This window comes from Cervus canadensis, chromosome 21 (assembly GCF_019320065.1).
Source record: "Cervus canadensis isolate Bull #8, Minnesota chromosome 21, ASM1932006v1, whole genome shotgun sequence".
NCBI classification, from domain to species: domain Eukaryota; kingdom Metazoa; phylum Chordata; class Mammalia; order Artiodactyla; family Cervidae; genus Cervus; species Cervus canadensis.
The window spans coordinates 52672298-52689036 of NC_057406.1; the positions used below are offsets into that span (position 1 = coordinate 52672298).

The window sequence follows — 16739 nt, forward strand, 5'->3', positions numbered from 1 at the left end:
GCATTTTCCAGCTAAACAAGGGCAGGGGAGAAGCACTGTAGACAGAATGAAACAGTGTATACTATCATGACAGTCTCTGCTAGAATTACAGCTCAGGGCTCTGCAGTGTTGTGTGTGTGTGTGTGTGTGCGTGTGTGTGTGTGTGTGTGTGTGAACTGTTGTTTAGAAGACATAGCTGGACAGGTATGTGGAGACCAGATCAGGCAGGATCTTGTATTCCATGCTAAAGTGTGCCAGGCCCTCATGACCACCCCATGGGGAATGCAGATCCATGGAAGACTTCATCAGAGGAGCAGAGACTGGCTTGCCCATTATGGAGATTGGCTGACTCCACATCCTTCCTTGGTTTGGGGTTTGTTTGATTCTTGCCATTTTTGTCGCGTAACTCAGTGCTTCTACAAACTCCCCGCAAAGAATAATCCCCTCCACAAAACACTAAGAAGAAGTAGGGATTTTCGCTATGTTTTTACCATGTAGAGATTTCTATATCTCTTAAAAAACCGAAGGTCTTATGTGTGAGACTGCAAGAGGAGTCACTTTCAAGGGTACATGATTCCTCCCAGCCCCTCACTGGCTGCCGGCAGTATCCCCATCTCTCTCTGAAAACGTTTTCTTCAAGACCTTTCACTTCCTCTGACTCTTGAAACCTCATGCTCCCCTCCTCCTCTGCGCCACTCACTTCCTCTTTCTCATGCAGAACAACTGAGACTGATCTCAACACTTCCATTCCCATCACATCACTCATCAAAAGAAACTTGTCAACATCAGTGTCTTCATATACCTTGAAAGGCATCAGAGAGTGTTAATTACATAATTAAAATGTCAGTGCCTATTTCCACTGTATCTTTAAAATCTCACTTTTGGAAGCAGTATAAAGAATAGATTGAGTTGGAAACAGATTCAGACTAAACACAGAGAGACCAACAAGGAAGGCCATGCATTAGCAAAGAAAAAATAGCAGAGACTCTGAAACAGGTCTGCGAGATGGAGGCAGAAGGGGCAGATACCGTGGCAGTGAGGAGGCAGAATCAAGTGGATCTTGCCACTCATTGGGTTGCATAACATTCACTAAAAATAGCAGCATTACTCCTTCAAAAAAAAGAATAGGATTTGTTAGGATTTGGGACTATTTGTTGAGCCAGAGCTAGAACAGGAAATAACACTGTGATAGGAAATTAACTGGGATGTGGCCACATCGAGCCTCTCAACTCCCCACATCAGCCATATTGAAAATACCAGGGATGACAATACAGCCATCCCTGATTTTTTAAAATATCAGATCTCACACATTCAAATAGGTGCTGGCCTCTAAGTCACCGTGGGCACCCGTCACTTATTCCAACAATGCTACCGCTGTTGAAATCCTTTCTGGGCTCCCCTTTTCTATCTGCATTTGGAGCCAGGATATGAGACACCCAATAGTCTGGCTTCATTACCTAATGGTGACTTTTTATTTTTCCTTTGGATAGCTTTAGCCACCTCAAACGAACAACCAAATTGCTTTCCAGACACCAAGACTAAGCCATTAATTTAGGAAAGTAACTTGGGACTGGAGAACAGAAGAGATTCAGCTGAGGCTCATGGTTGGGAACACGGCAACAGCCAACAGATTTGTCACAAAGAGACGCCGGGCCTATCCTGCCTGCCTCCTCACCCCCAACTGCCTGAGCCCCACATGCCATTAGAATGTAATCCAGGCAACTTCCTGGATTACATACGGGTGTGACGTGACCCTTCGTTCCTGCGATTAGAGAAGCAAAAGGGATTCAAACAGAATAAGAAAGGACACAGGAAGCTGGAAATGAGCTTGCCTCCAAAAGGGCCACTGCTGGTTTGCAACAGGATGAGGCTGAAAATGTACTTTCCTTTAGTGGACTCACTGGTCATCAGGATCTGCCTTCAGCAGAGAAGCGTGGGCATTTTAGAGCCATTCAGGCTCAGGGGAAGTCTGGGTATGTTCAGTATGCACTCAACAGACATTCCTCATTGTCAAAAAAAAAGAGAGAGAGAAAGAGAAAAGAAAATGTCAGTAAGTGTAAGCTATTGGTAAGTCAAGGAGTTTAATACATGAGAAGTGGGAAACACAACGACAAACTATAAAATTTGCTCAGTGTTAAATAAATGATCTGGAAAATCATGGGGACTGGTTGTTTTTTTTTTGCCATTTTTCAATGGAAAAACACATAGCACATAAACTACCATACACTGGCCACTGATCCTGCTGTTTCCACAGAGCTGCTAATTTCGGATAATTGCCTTTATTTAGTTAACATAGATATATATACAACACATACCACATTCCAGACACTGTTGGAAGTATCTTATAAACACGAATTCTTTTAATTCTGATATCAGTCTTATGAATGAGGTGCTCCTATTATTTTTAAGTTATGTATGCATTTTAATGATTCATTGCTAAGATGTACTTTTTTAATTAACTGAACCATTGTGTGTCCCAATCATATTTAATTATAAAGCTTCCCTTGTACTTTCTTTTTTAATTTTTAATATACATTTTTATTGGAATATAATTGCTTTATCACAAAAACTAGCACAACAATGTATGGTACTCTTATTTTTACCTCTAGCTTACAGATGAAAAAACTAGGACCTAGAGAGGTTGAATAACCCACCCAAGGCCACTCAGCTAGTAAACTGTAAGTCCTGTGCTCCTAAAAACCATAATTTTCCAACCTTCTGAAATTTAACTTTGGCAGCCTTTTTGTCTCTGGTACCACTGCCTACATCCTACAATCTTTTTTTCTCCCAGGGGTTTTCTGGAGTGGCTCAAAAATAAGCTGGCCCTTGGGTCCCCTAGACAGAATGGGAAAAACAAAACTAAACTCAACTAATAACATAATCTGAGTTGAAGATCCTTAACCCAGTGATCCTTAACCCAGGCATTGCCAAACATTTTTGCCTTTAATAAAATATTATTATTATTATTTTGGCCACCTCTGGCTTGTGGGATCTTAGTTCCCTGGGCCATGAGAGTGAACATGCTGAGTCCTAACCACTGGACTGACTGGAAATTCCCTAAACCTTATTTTTAGAATAGGTTTAGGTTTACATGAAAATTGTATAAATGGTACAGAGGGTCCCCATATATACCACACAGCCAGTTTGCCCTATTTTTTAACATCTTATTTTAGCATGGTACATTGTTCATAAATTATTAACCATAGTTCAGTCTTTACTCAAATTCCCTTGTGTGTGTGTGCATGCTCAGTTATGCCAGGCTCCTCTGGCCATGGGACTTTTCAGGCAAGAATACTGGAGTGGGTTGCCATTTTCTCTTCCAAGGGATCTTCCCATCCCAGGGATCAAACCCTCATCTCCTGGGTCTCCTGCATTGCAGGTGGACTCTACCCGCAGAGCCATCAGGGAAGCCCAAATTCCCTCAGTTTTAACCTTTTTTGGTCCCAGGATCCCATCCAGGATCCATATCACATTTAATAGGTAAGTCTCTTTAGCTTCCTCCTGACTGTGAGAGTTTCTCAGACCTTTCCTGTTTTGGATGACCTTGACAGTCTTGAAGAGGATTTTGTAAAGTATTTTGTAGAATGTTCTTCACTGTGATTATATACAATGTTTTTCTCAGGTTAGACTGGAGCAGCAAGTTTTGGTGGCGCGAGGGAGACCACAGAATACAGCACTATTTTCATCACTTTGTGTCAAGGGGACACACTATCAATATGATTTTACTGTTGTTGATGTTGACCTTGATCTGCCTGATAATCCCCCAATCTGGGTTTTATTTTAGTCTGGTTTCAATGCTCACTTTGACCCTTCAGACTATGTTTTTCCTCGCCTTTTAGCATGGTTTTTAATTTTTTCTAGAGAGCTGGGTATGATGTACCAGGTATTAGGAACTGAGGCACACGGACCTAAATCCTCACTAAAGTGTGAGGATTCATGTTAATCTGGCTACAAGTTGGTCTGCGTGCAGTGTTTGCTGGGCATTTCAGTGCCAGAAGCTTCAAATTCCTCTGTTGTCCTTTCTTTGTGTCCCTGTGGTAGCCCGGTTTGAGTTTCTCTCCGAACCTCCAGATATTAGGGTGGTGGTTACCCCTGAAAGCTCAACTGTTTGATAAGTCTAAGAAAAGTCATTGGTTTTCAATTAATTCACTGTTTTCTTTTTTTGTTGTAATGATCACAGTATTGATTTCTAAGCCCCTTACTTGTTGAAGCTAAGCCAGAAGTCTTCCAAACGTTTTTAAGAGTAGAAACCTTTTCCAAATGAACTCTTATGTAACTGGGCTGGGTCTCACCACTGTGCAGCCCAACCCAATCCTAGTGCTGGAGTATTTTCCATCTGCACTTCCACGGTCCTGCTGGGTATCTAGGGCACCCTGCTGTCTCCATGCTGTGTTTCAGGAGATTTGCAAGTACCCTAGGTCATTCAGTCATGGGATGTCCATGTGAGGAAGTAAGGATGGGACTCAGAAAGATCTTCAGGCATGGGCAGGAATCTTTTCAGCTGGAAAATCCAGCAGAAATGGCCAGATAGATGGTAGAAGGACCCCAGCAAACAGTAGTGTGAAGAGGAGCCCATGGGGTTTCTTCCATGTGATGGTGGGTCACGTTGCCCATGAGAGGGAGGTATTTTGGTCCTCAGGCTCTGATTGGCCCCCATGAAGCTCCTCGGTGCTGGCCACTCCTTGGATATTGATCTCTAGTCCTATATGTTTTCTACCTTCTCTGTCAAGACATGGTCCTCTAGTCTAACACTTTGACATCATCCTTGAAAATCATGCTCAATCCTCTTCCCTTAGCTCTACTGTAACCCATCTGACCCTCAGCCAGTCCCCCAAGGATGGTGGGATGAGGGCTCTGGGGCTTCTTCCAGCCTCTACCACTCACGTCCTTGGATCAAGTCTCCATTTTGCTCCCAATGTCCTAATTATTAAGAATCTTTTTTTTCTTTTAGTAAAATGTGGCTTCACAAAGCAAAGGCTTTGACTTCCTGAATTAATATTTTGGACATGGGCGTTGACATCCTAAAAAAGTCAAACTGAAAATTAACAATTGTTCTAATTTTTAAATTTATTTTATAGCCTTCTCAATGGGCTTCCCCAGTGACTCAGCTGTGAAAGAATCGCCTGGAATGCAGGAGATGAGCAGGAGACCCTGGTTCAATCCCTGGATTGGGAAGATCCCCTGGAGAAGGAAATGGCAACTCACTCCAGTACTCTTGCCTGGAGAAGTCCATGGACATAGAAGCCTGGCCAGCTATAGTTCATGGTGTTGCAAAAGAGTTGGACACAACTGAGCAACTAAACAACAACAATAACCTTCTCAATATTCCATAAAGCAATTTGAGTGCTTTTGACTAATTAGGGGAAAAGTCATGGGTTCATAAAAAGAAATATTGAATCAAAAAACAAAGATAATTACTTTAAAACATTTTTTCTCTGTATTTCTTCAGATGGTGACTGCGAGTGTATGTGTGTGTGTGTGTACAAACTCTGGTTGGAGGGGGGATCTAGGGTTTCAGAGCCCGGCACACCTAGCCTTCTCTACCACTTGCCCAGTCCTCTGAAGCCATTCTTACGAAGGTCACCTTCACGTTGCCACATCCAGTGGTCAGTCCTCAGTCCATCTTTCTCGCCCTGTCAGCAGCACTGGCGTGACACGTCCTCAATCCTTCCATCTTGCTGGTTGCTCCTTTGAACCTCCCTTGCTGGCTTCTCCCCTTCTCTCCTATCACTAAACCTGCCCAGAGCCCCAGTCTTGTCCTCTGCACACCTCTGTTCCCTACCTGAGCTCATCCAATGCCACAACTCTGACACCACCTCTATGCTGATAACTCAGCTACATATACCTCCAGCCCAGACCGCTCCTCCTGACTCTAGACTCCTAAACCCCATGAGTTATACCATGTTGCTGCTGAATACTGTTCAGAACCAAACTCCTCTCCTTCTCTCCCAAACCTGCCCCTTTCCCCAGGATTCCACATCTCCATAAATGGCATTTAATTTTGCTAGCTTCTTAGGCCATGAGCCTTGGCCTGCTTTTGGTCTCACCCTGCACTTGATCTATCAGCAAATCCTGCCAGTGTCACCCCACATCTGACTGCTTCTCTTTCATTGCTCCCATCCTGGTTCAGGTCACCCAGCTATGACCGGCCTTTTGATCTCCCTACTGCCTCCTTGATGTTCTATGTTACGTTCCCCTTACTTTTACATGTAAGTAAGATCCTGTCCCCCCTTCTCTCCAGCCCTCTGGTGCCACCTAGGTTTGCAAGCCTTCTATGATCATTGTGGCAGTTGTTCAGTCGCTGAGTCGTGTCCCACTCTTGCGACCCCATGGACTACCACCAGCAGGCCAGGCTTTCCTGTCCTTCACCATTTCCCAGAGTTTGCTCAAATTCTTGTCCACTGAGTCAGTGATGCTATCTAACCTATCTCATCCTCTGCTACCCGCTTCTCCTCCTGCCCTCAATCTTTCCCAGCATCAGGACTGTGCCCAGCTAACTCTCCAACTCCATTCCCTACCTCTCGACAGCTGACTTCTCCACCCAGTCCTCACAGCCCCCATTCTTGCTACTTAAATATGCCAAACTCATTCCCAAGCCAGGGTCTTCAACACTGGCTCTTCCTTCTTCCTGGGAACTCTACCCCCAAGTACCCAGCTGGCTCTCTTCCTCACTTCCTTCGGGCTCCTTTTTACTTTTCACCTTATTGTGAGTCTTTCCCTGGCCACCCTATTCAACACAGGGCCACTGTCTCCCTGTGTCCTCATTCTATCTATTTTTCTTCTCAGCATTTATTGTAATCTGAAATCCCACGCACTATTTGTTTACTGGGATCTCCCTTATCAAAAAGAAGCCTCAGCACGAGAAGGTGGATGTGTGCGTATGTACATCTGAGTCCCTTCGTGTTCACCTGAAACCATCACAACTTTGCTTGCTAATCTGTGACACCCCAATTCAAAATGAAAATTTTTTTAATTAAATTAAAAAAATAAATATTGATAAAAAGAAACCTCAGTTGGAGCAAGATTTTTGTCTTTTTTTGGACAGGGACACTTTCTCCCCAGTGCTTAGAATAAGAAGAATGCCTGGTGCATAGCAGAAGCTCAATAAAGGGTGAATGAATAAATCCTGTGTGCGTGACTACTAAGTCACTTTAGTCGTGTCTGACTCTTTGAAGTCCCATGAACTGTAGCCCGCCAGGCTCCTCTGTCCATGGGACTCTCTAGGCAAGAATACTGGAGTTGGTGGCTGTGCCCTCCTCCAGGGGATCTTCACAATCCCGGGAAAGAATCTGTGTCTCTTGCATTGACAGGTAAATTCTTTACCACTGAGCCACCGGGGAGCCCATAAGGGGTCAGATAAAAACCTGGGCTAAGTCTCATTTTTCATACTTAGTAGCCCAGTGATACTATTCTCTACAAGCCTCAATTTCCTCAGGAGTACACTAGAAACAATATACAAAGGAGAGGGAGAGAGAGAAAGAAGGAGAGACTAAGGACAATTGTGTGTGTAATTGCTTACTTAGCTCAACACTTAACCCATGTGACACCCTCAATAAATGCTCACCTTTAATTACTGTCTCATTGGTTTCCATCTGCTTTTGGAACCTTGCCCTTTCCCTTCTGGATCTACAAGTTTGAGTTCTTGGTAACTTTCTTCTCTTCTAAATGGAATCTAGAAAAGAGAGAAAGGGCTCGTGTTATTGAACTTGAGATTGGTTCCCCACCTTTGTATGTGGGATTTATTTAGTGCTTGCTGTCTGTTTAGCTGGCATTGCTCTTGAACATCCTGGGCACCCTTTTCAGTGCATGAATCACACCAGCTCTGCTGAATAGAGTCATGAGAATAACTTAGGAGCCCAGATGTGAATGACATCTGCTATGAGCAGTTATGAGTGGTGACAACTTGCCCTCCATGTATACCTGCAACACTGTGTTAATATCTCACCTTTGACAATGGCATTGGTTCCAGAGAAATGATAGTTTAATTCTCATCTCTGGGTTCAGAAGAGGTGGGAGCTCACAAACAAGAGGAAAGCTGTGTTTCCACCCTGAGCTCACTTACAGGAGCAGCCCACGTTTGCCGTTCACGAAAGCCTGTGCTGTTCTCATCTGAGGCCTGCCAGCTTCAGAGGTTAAGTTTCCAAGACCAAAGGAAAGCGGGGGCTGGAGGAATTTTGGAAAGAGTCCAGGGCTGCCTGGGCAAGCCAACTCAAATAATCCCAGCAAGCAGAAGTTTGCTTGGACCTGAGCTGGCTGTCTAGACGGTCATGATTGCACGCAGGTATGACCTTGTACTTCATTTGGCCTGTGTTTAACTTGTGTTAAGGAGTCTGTCAATGAATGTCTCAGTTTGGGTGCCCCCAGAAATGGCTCCAGCTTCCCAGATGGTGCAGTGGTAAAGTATCCCTTTGCCAATGCAGGAGACACAAGAGATGTGGGTTCGATCCCTGAGTCAGGAAGATCCCCTGGAGCAGGAAAGAGCAACCTGCTCCAATATTCCTGCCTGGAAAATCCCACAGACAGAGGAGCCTGGAAGGGCTACCCTCCATAGAGTCGCAAAGAGTCAGACATGACTGAGCACACATACGCACACGTGCACAGAAATGGCTTCAAAAGGAAGGATTTCAGACCAATTAATTCACTGAGGGAGCACTCCTAGGATGTCCTGGCAGGGAAAAGCAGGAGGAGGAGGCAGAGAAGGGAAAGAGGCTGAGAGAGGGTGTGTGTCCAGCTAGTTAACACCACAGGCAGCTAGGCCTCAACCCTGGGAACAGATTGAGTTCATTGTAAAAATGTCCCAGAATCATAGCCCAACATGAGCATGTCCAGCCTGCCAGGAAGATGAAATTCTCTCCATCCTCTTGGGCAGAGACTCACAGGTGAGCTTGGCTGCAGCGTGTGGAGAGCATCTTGGGTGTATGTGCAGGGCTTCGCCAATATTTTCAGCCAATGAGTCAAAACACAGAACTCCCTAAATTTAAAACATCAACGTCCAGCCCTCACCCCACTCCTCTGAGAGACAGCTGAATCATGGTCGTCAAGATACAAAGTTAGGAAACTTGGCAGCTGAGTTCTCCTTCTGCCAGAAACCCTTTCTAAAGAACTATGTCTATTAAGTGCTTACGATGTGCCAGGCACTCAAATCATCTCATCTCATTTTTATAACAACACGAGGAGGTGAGAGCTATTAATATTTTCACTCACGTTGCATGATGAAGTCACTGAAGCTCACAGAATCCAGGAACCTGCCTGAGATCAGAGACTCGGTACAGAGTGAAGCAAAGATCTGGGCCCAGGCCATCTGAGCCTAGTGGGCTACAGTCCCTGGGGTCGCATGAGTGGGACATTACTTAGCGACTAAATCGCCACAACCACCACAGCTGAATCTAGAGCTCAGCCCTCCCTCCTGCCCAGGGCCTCTGCAGCAAGGCTCCCTGAGGCCCAGGGAAGCAACTGCTGCTCTTTGAACTGTTTGCTAACCAGTCTGTTGGTCCTTATGTTGAGGAGGGGTTTGTCTGTTTGCATCTGGATCCTTTCAAGCTGGAGGAAAGATGGAAGGAAGCTGGCATTTTGTAGATCTGCTCTCCCCTGCCGGCTCTCCTGCAGTGCCCAGAACAGCCTGAGAGATGGGGGGCAGGATTCCCCCACATTGCAGATGGAGAACCCCAGTGAAGTTCGGAGAAATCAAGCCACCTGTCCACACCCAGCACTAGGGAGGCCGAGGGGCGAGGCAGATGGAATGGGTTGTGGAGGCAGCCCCCGTCCAAATTCCAGTCAGGCCTCCCTCCTCCTGACCTGGGTAGAAGGAGCCTTGATTCTGACCCACACACGCATTCTACCAAAGCACTCAGGGTATTTTATTGCACAATGGGCGTGTGTGCTCAGTCACTCAGTTGTGTCCACCTGCTTGTGACCCCATGGACTGTAGCCCACAAGGCTCTGCTGTCCATGGGATTCTCCAGGCAAGGATACTGGAGTGGGTTGCCATGCTCTTCTCCAGGGGATTCTCCCAATCCAGGGATCGAACCCATTTCTCCTGCGGCTCTTGCATGGGCTTGCATCTGCAAGCGAATTCTTTACCACTGCACCACCTGCGAAGCCCTTATTGCAGAACATTGATTTCCAAATGTTCTCCCACCGGGAGTCCTCTGACGACATTTGAAATGCCAATTTAAATCAATGAGTGTTGAAAAAGTGTATCAAGACAATAAATGAATGAACAGGACCTAGGTTCAAATCTTGGTTCTGCCATTTCTCTCTTTAGGGCTTTGGGCTCAGAGGAGCCCGGATTCACCTGCCCAGGCCCGTGTCACCCAGAGCCCCAGGCTTGTCTCTGCCTGCCCAAAGGCCCCGCGGGACTGTGCCACGGTCACCCTCTCCTGCTGCCCCATCACTCGGTTCTCCCTCCCCACCCCATCCCCACCACCTTTAAAGCACTTTGCCTCATTCCTTCAAGGTCTAGAAAAGTGACTAAAGTTTCTCTGACAAATCTATTCCCTCTGAAATGTGGACGGCGCCTACTAGCCCAAGAGCACCACCTTTGCGTGGGGATTTATATTTTAACAACATATAATTTTAATATATAATAATTGAACACCATTTACCTGCTAAACACCTGGTGGCTCAGATGGTAAAGAATCCACCTGCAATTCGAGAGACCTGGGTTTGATGCCTGGGTTGGGAAGATCCCCTGGAGGAGGGCATGGCAACCTTCTACAGTATTCTTCCCTGGAGAATCCCCATGGACAGGCGAGCCTGGCGGGCTACAGTCCACACAGCCGCAAAGAGTTGGACACAACTGAGTGATTAAGCACAGCACAAGCACCCAATGACTCGGTTCGGCAGAATAACAAATATAATAACTAATAGTTACTTCACTGCTACTCTCTGCCAATCAGTTTTAAGTGGTTCACAAGTGTAAACCTCACGCTAACTTTATAAAGTTGTTAGAATAGATTGTCAAATATCTCCCCACCAGCCTGTCACTGGTGTCTGGAATCTTATAATCTGGTGGTTATCCAATCCATGAAGCCCTGCCACAGCGCCTGGCACATAATAGGTATAAAGTGGACTCTGAGACAAGGATTCTAGCGGAGGTGGTTCATCTGGGAGGGAGGTGCAGAAAACGTTGAGAAAGGGTTGGGGAGGCACGCAGGGAAAGGAAGGCAGCCTACGAAAGGGTGTGTCATCAGATAAACTAAAGCTGTGGGCCGCGGGAACTCAATCTCATGGGAACACTGGGAAATGGTGTAGAAAATGTGCCTGAGTATTATCCACCCCACGAGTGACAGTGCCAAGGCATTTATAGGTAAATTCAGTCATGGGGAGACTGCTCCTAAGGAGCCTTAGCGCTTTATCTCTCCATCTGTCTGCAAGCAAAGGCAGAGTGACTTTGGAGAAATCCCACAGGTAGAAGAGGTAGAGGTACCAGCAGATGAAGCTGGTTGAAGTGCACCCAAGTGGTGAAGCTCGAAGGATGTAGACAGACACCAGCAGCATCCATGACAGTGTTGGCAGATATAAGTTGAATGAACAGATGAATGAATGAATGAGATGACAGAGGTGATAGGATGCAAACACGCCCTGGTTTTCATTGATCTGATGTAACTCTTAGGCCTTCCACCATCTTAGTGAGATTCCATCATTCAGGACAGTCTAACACAGAATATCCAGGGTGTCTGATCTTGTCAGTAGCAAGAAGAAAGGGAGGAAGGTGCTTTACAAGAATCCTGGGAACAAGGACAGAGTTCTGGTTTCAAACTGTTCACCCCCATATGACATCTCCCATCATACATCTGAAGTTTTCATCACAGAATGCCAAGGCCTCTGCAGTAGCTACCAGGAAAACAAAAAGACCTCAGAGGGCAGATGTCATCAATTTTTCACTTTCTCACTGTGAACCCAACCATAATTCTAACCTTGGTAACACAAGGCCAGTGGAAACTATGTGCAGCACATGTTTGGTTTAAATTCTCTGTTGATTTCTCTTGATTTATAGGTTAAAACGCGGCCAATGCAAGTCTTTCCCCCACCCTACCAATTTCTGTCTTGAGCTAAGGGTTCAATATTTTGTCAAACTATACTTTTTGTTATTTTTAGCCTCATAAAAATGATTAAAACTTAAAAAGCCCGGCACAGGGTTGGAAAGTAGTTTTTCTTCTTTGTTTCCAGAATTATTGCATGTTTCTGAATTAGCACAGCTCCAGGTCCCAAGAACCACATGATCTCACTCCTCTTAAAGACAGATTTTTCATACTAATTTTTTAATGATATGTCAAGCCAGAAAACAGAGCTTCAGATCCATATGCAGCACATATGGTCATGGCTTTAGGGTCAACGACGAGAAACAACTTTGATAAAATCCTCTCCAGAAAAACCTAGCTTCCCTGAAAAAGAGACTATCTTGTTTCCCCCTCTTTCTCCTTCTTCTCCTCTTCCTTCTTTTTCTTTCTGCACTTTCCAAGAGGAACATTTTTTTCCTCTTTTTAAAATGTATTTATTTAATTGGAGGATATTTACCTTACAATATTGTGATGGCTTTTGCCAAATATCAACATGAATTGGTCATAGGCATATGTGTCCCCTCCATCCCAAGCCCCCCACCCACTTCCCTCCCCACTACATCCCACCACGTTGTTACAGAGCACTGGCTTTGGGTGCCCTGCATCATACATCAAACTCCCACTGGTTATCTATTTTCCATATGGTAATGTATAAGTTTCAATGCTATTCTCTCAAATCTTCCCACCCTCTCCCCCCATTGAGTTCAAAATTCTGTTCTTTCCATCTGTGTCTCCTTTGCTGCCCTGCACGTAGGATTGTTGGTACTGTATTTCTAGATTCTAACGTACGCATTGATATATGACATTTGTCTCTCTTTCTCACTTACTTCACTCTGTATAATAGGCTCTACGTTCATCCACCTCATTAGAACTGACTCAAATGCATTCCTTTCTATAGCTAAGTAATATTCCATTGTGTATTTGTGCCACAACTTCCTTATCCATTCATCTGCCAACGGACATCTAGGTTGCTTCCATGCACTAGCTATTGTAAATAGCGCTGCAATATACATTGGGGTACTTGTGTCTTTTTTTGATTCCGGTTTCCCCAAGAGGAATTTTGGGAGTAAAGATCAAATAGGCTTTGAATTCAAGTCTCATGTCTCGGAGAGAGCTTAGAAGTTGCTCAGAAGAAGAGGTCAAGAAGATATCTGTTGATTTGCTAAAAAAAATGTGCAGGTTTTAGACTCCTTGGAAGGAAAATTATGACCAACCTAGACAGCATATTAAAAAGAAGAGACGTTACTTTGTCAACAAAGGTCCATCTAGTCAAGGCTATGGTTTTTCCAGTGGTCCTGTATGGATGTGAGAGTTGGACTGTGAAGAAAGCTGAGTGCCGAAGAATTGATGCTTTTGAACTGTGGTGTTGGAGAAGACTCTTGAGAGTCCCTTGGATAGCAAGGAGATCCAACCAGTCCATCCTAAAGGAGATCAGTCCTGGGTGTTCATTGGAAGGACTGATGTTGAAGCTGAAACTCCAATCCTTTGGCCACCTGATGCGAAGAGTTGACTCATTGGAAAAGACCCTGATGCTGGGGAGGGATTGGAGGCAGGAGGAGAAGGGGACGACAGAGGATGAGATGGCTGGATGGCATCACCGACTCGATGGGCATGAGTTTGAGTAAACTCTGGGAGTTGGTGATGGACAGGGAGGCCTGGTGTGCTGCGATTCATGGGGTCGCAAAGAGTCGGACACGACTGAGCGACTGAACTGAACTGAATGGGGGACTGTCTACCAGGAACTAGAAGTAATTCTATTAGTTATAAACTAAGACTGTTAAAAGTCTACTTTGAAAAACTCATACTAGGGAACCAACAGGCAAAGAAGGGGGCTACCGTACTGGCCAGGGTGATTGACTTTCTCCAGGAGAAATGGAATTGCTATGACACACTGAGGGAAGAGAAGAGAATGTCTGGATCGCATGCAGATGTTGGGGCATCACTTAGTAATACCATGCCCTGTGATTAACATTAATGGAACACTACAACTCAATGAAGACAAGGCTACTAGTAGTAGAATTAGAGTTTGGATGATTCCATCAGACCAGGAACTATGATCAGTTGTAGGACTTTCTGAGGGCAAAGCAAATGTAGAGAGGATAATAGAAGGAAGAAAGTATAAACACGAGAAAGGATAACATGACCAGTTGCAGAAATGATGGCTATAATAGTTATGAACCATTTCTTCTTTTCTTTGATATGTTTGTATCATATATGTATATAAATATCTATTTATATGGTTGTATGTATGGCTATATATACTGACACATACATATATATAAACTCAGTTCAGTTCAGTCGCCCAGTCATGTCCAACTCTTTGTGACCCCATGGACTACAGCACACCAAGCTTCCCTGTCCATCACCAACTCCCAGAGCTTGCTCAAACTCATGTCCATCAAGCTGGTGATGACATCCAACCATCTCATCTTCTGTTGTCCCCTTCTCCTGCCTTCAATCTTTCCCAACATCAGGGTCTTTATATATGTGTATATATATATATATATATATATTTATATTTATATATACATTTTATATATTCTTTGTCTTTCTTTTTCCCCTTATCTTATTCATTCACTCTGTAACAAAAGCTGTGGTGAAAGAGGTAAGCCTTTATATCTTGACATTTAAGTTACAAGATATTTAAGAGAGGGATGATTCAGCTAGTAGTGAAAATAAATGTAACCCAGAGATGAATAAATGTACACTGATTTGGAGAAAGTTAGCCTGTTTTCATTTGTATGAAAGACTGTTGTATTGTTAATAGCATGATCTTGTATTGTCTTTATTTGAAAGTTAAATACAGAAAAAAAGAAAGATGTACTAAGTTGATAAGGGTTGCACTGTTTGGAATCATTCCATTGTCAACTTACTTAAGCTGGAAACGCTTTGAAAAGTTTCCTTCTCTTTCTCTCCCTATTCTGCATAGTTCCAGGTTAGAGTAGGCTGAAAGAGGAGCCTGTTCAATATTTGGAAGATGGAAGTAAAGCAGTGGCCATTGCTCTCAGCAGTCACGCAGAGCGTCCTCAGATATAGTACTGGAGAGATGAAGCGTCCTTAGCGGGTCCCAGCTTTTCTGTGCTCTCATGCGCCCCCATGTCTAACCCCCTTTGCCTTGCACTGCTAACCTGGGAGGCTCACTATTCTCCTCGTGTTGGGAGATGACTGTTTTCATGGAAACAATATTTGTGACTCCATCTAGATTGCAGATTGTGTCAGGGTTCAATTAGGGATGTGCAGTAACAATTAATATTAGAGGGATAAGGAGTTCATTATGGGAGTCAGACCTTTCACAAGTGTCAGAGAAGCTGGGAAGCAGAAGGGATGAAAAGAGAAATAAAAGGATCAAAGAAGGAGCTATGGACCAGGCCTCCTGAAGCCCAGGTGAAGGAGAACAAGCTGGCATGTGCAGGGAGCCTTGAGGAACCAGGTAGATCCAGCCTTGGGAGTAGCCAGCAAAGGGGCAACTCTCATAGGAGTCTATAGGAAGTCCATGACCTTGAGCTACAAAATCTCTGTGCCCAGAGATGAGCACTGGTCACCAGGTCAGCAATCAGAAGTATGAGCTGGATGCAAAGCAAAGAAGACAAGCTGGTTGACAAGGATAGCTAGAAATAGACTGATGCCTCCAGTCTTGCATTAAAAAAGTATCAGTTCTCGGAAACATTATTACTTTCACTAAAATTTTCTATTACTGTTCATCTCCCACTGGCATTTGCCTTCTCACTGGCATTTTTGGGTGTATTAAAACATGTCATTCATGCCCCGTGTATGCTGACAGAGATGTGATATGGTGGTGAAGCTGAGCACTTCAAAGCCAGGATGCTGGAACTGAACCCAAAGGGGACACAGAAATGAAAGGTGAATCCAGGGCCACCCGAATCTGAAGGCTTTCTCCGTCACACCCATGGCAGCCCTGCCCACACCTGTCTGCAGCACTCCGATTCCACCTTGCTCCAGACTACATTGGAATTACAGTGGGTCTTCATGCAATTCAAGAGCTGTAAAGCTCTCTGCATCCCTGGCCACCTTTTAGTTCTGTAGTAAAGTATTATCAACCTTTTTGTGGAATGTTTTACCAATTGCTGTCAGAGAACTTGGGTTCACCATGATAGAGATAAAAAGCTAACATTCTTAGCAAAGACTTTATAGGTACCAAAGTCTATTTACCATTAAATATGGATATTTCCAGGCATTCCATTACTGTATTGATCATTTATTATGTTTCCAGGATGTAAATGTTGTAATAGTGACATTGGGGATATATTTTACTGCTCTGGCTTTTAACATGAGGAAATAGAAATTCTTTGCATAGCTGGAAATGGTCTTGAACGTATAAATTTACTGCCAAGACTTAACCTTGCAATTAGTGTCATACTTACAGAATGACCTGGAGATCTTAGTCATTTTTCTGAAACAGAAACTTGCATCATACTGTTACCCAACTGGTTGCTTCAACCCCTTGGTGTCACACAGGCCACAGGACTCTGGCTCACATGAAGGAGTCCTATCCCCCAAGAAGTCTTCTTAGGCAGGTGGGCTGGAGGACAGACAGAAGCAGACACATCCTGAGTACCTTAAAGAAAGCATATGACCTCACTTGGGGCAAATTCATTCCTTGGGTTCATTGATTGAAGGTGACAAATGTCATCCAAAGTAAAAGAGGAATTCGGGGGGAGGCTAAGAAGCCATTCAGAG

At 44.4% G+C, this 16739-nt stretch overlaps 1 long non-coding RNA gene across 1 annotated transcript; it reads right to left on the reverse strand.

The window, feature by feature from the left end:
- Positions 1–1829: 1829 nt before the first annotated feature.
- LOC122423746 lies at positions 1830–16538 on the reverse strand. Its single transcript, XR_006264208.1, has 3 exons — positions 16424–16538; positions 7544–7651; positions 1830–1982 (listed from the first exon to the last, which is right to left on the reverse strand). It is a non-coding gene; the product is annotated as an uncharacterized LOC122423746 (long non-coding RNA).
- Positions 16539–16739: the final 201 nt, after the last annotated feature.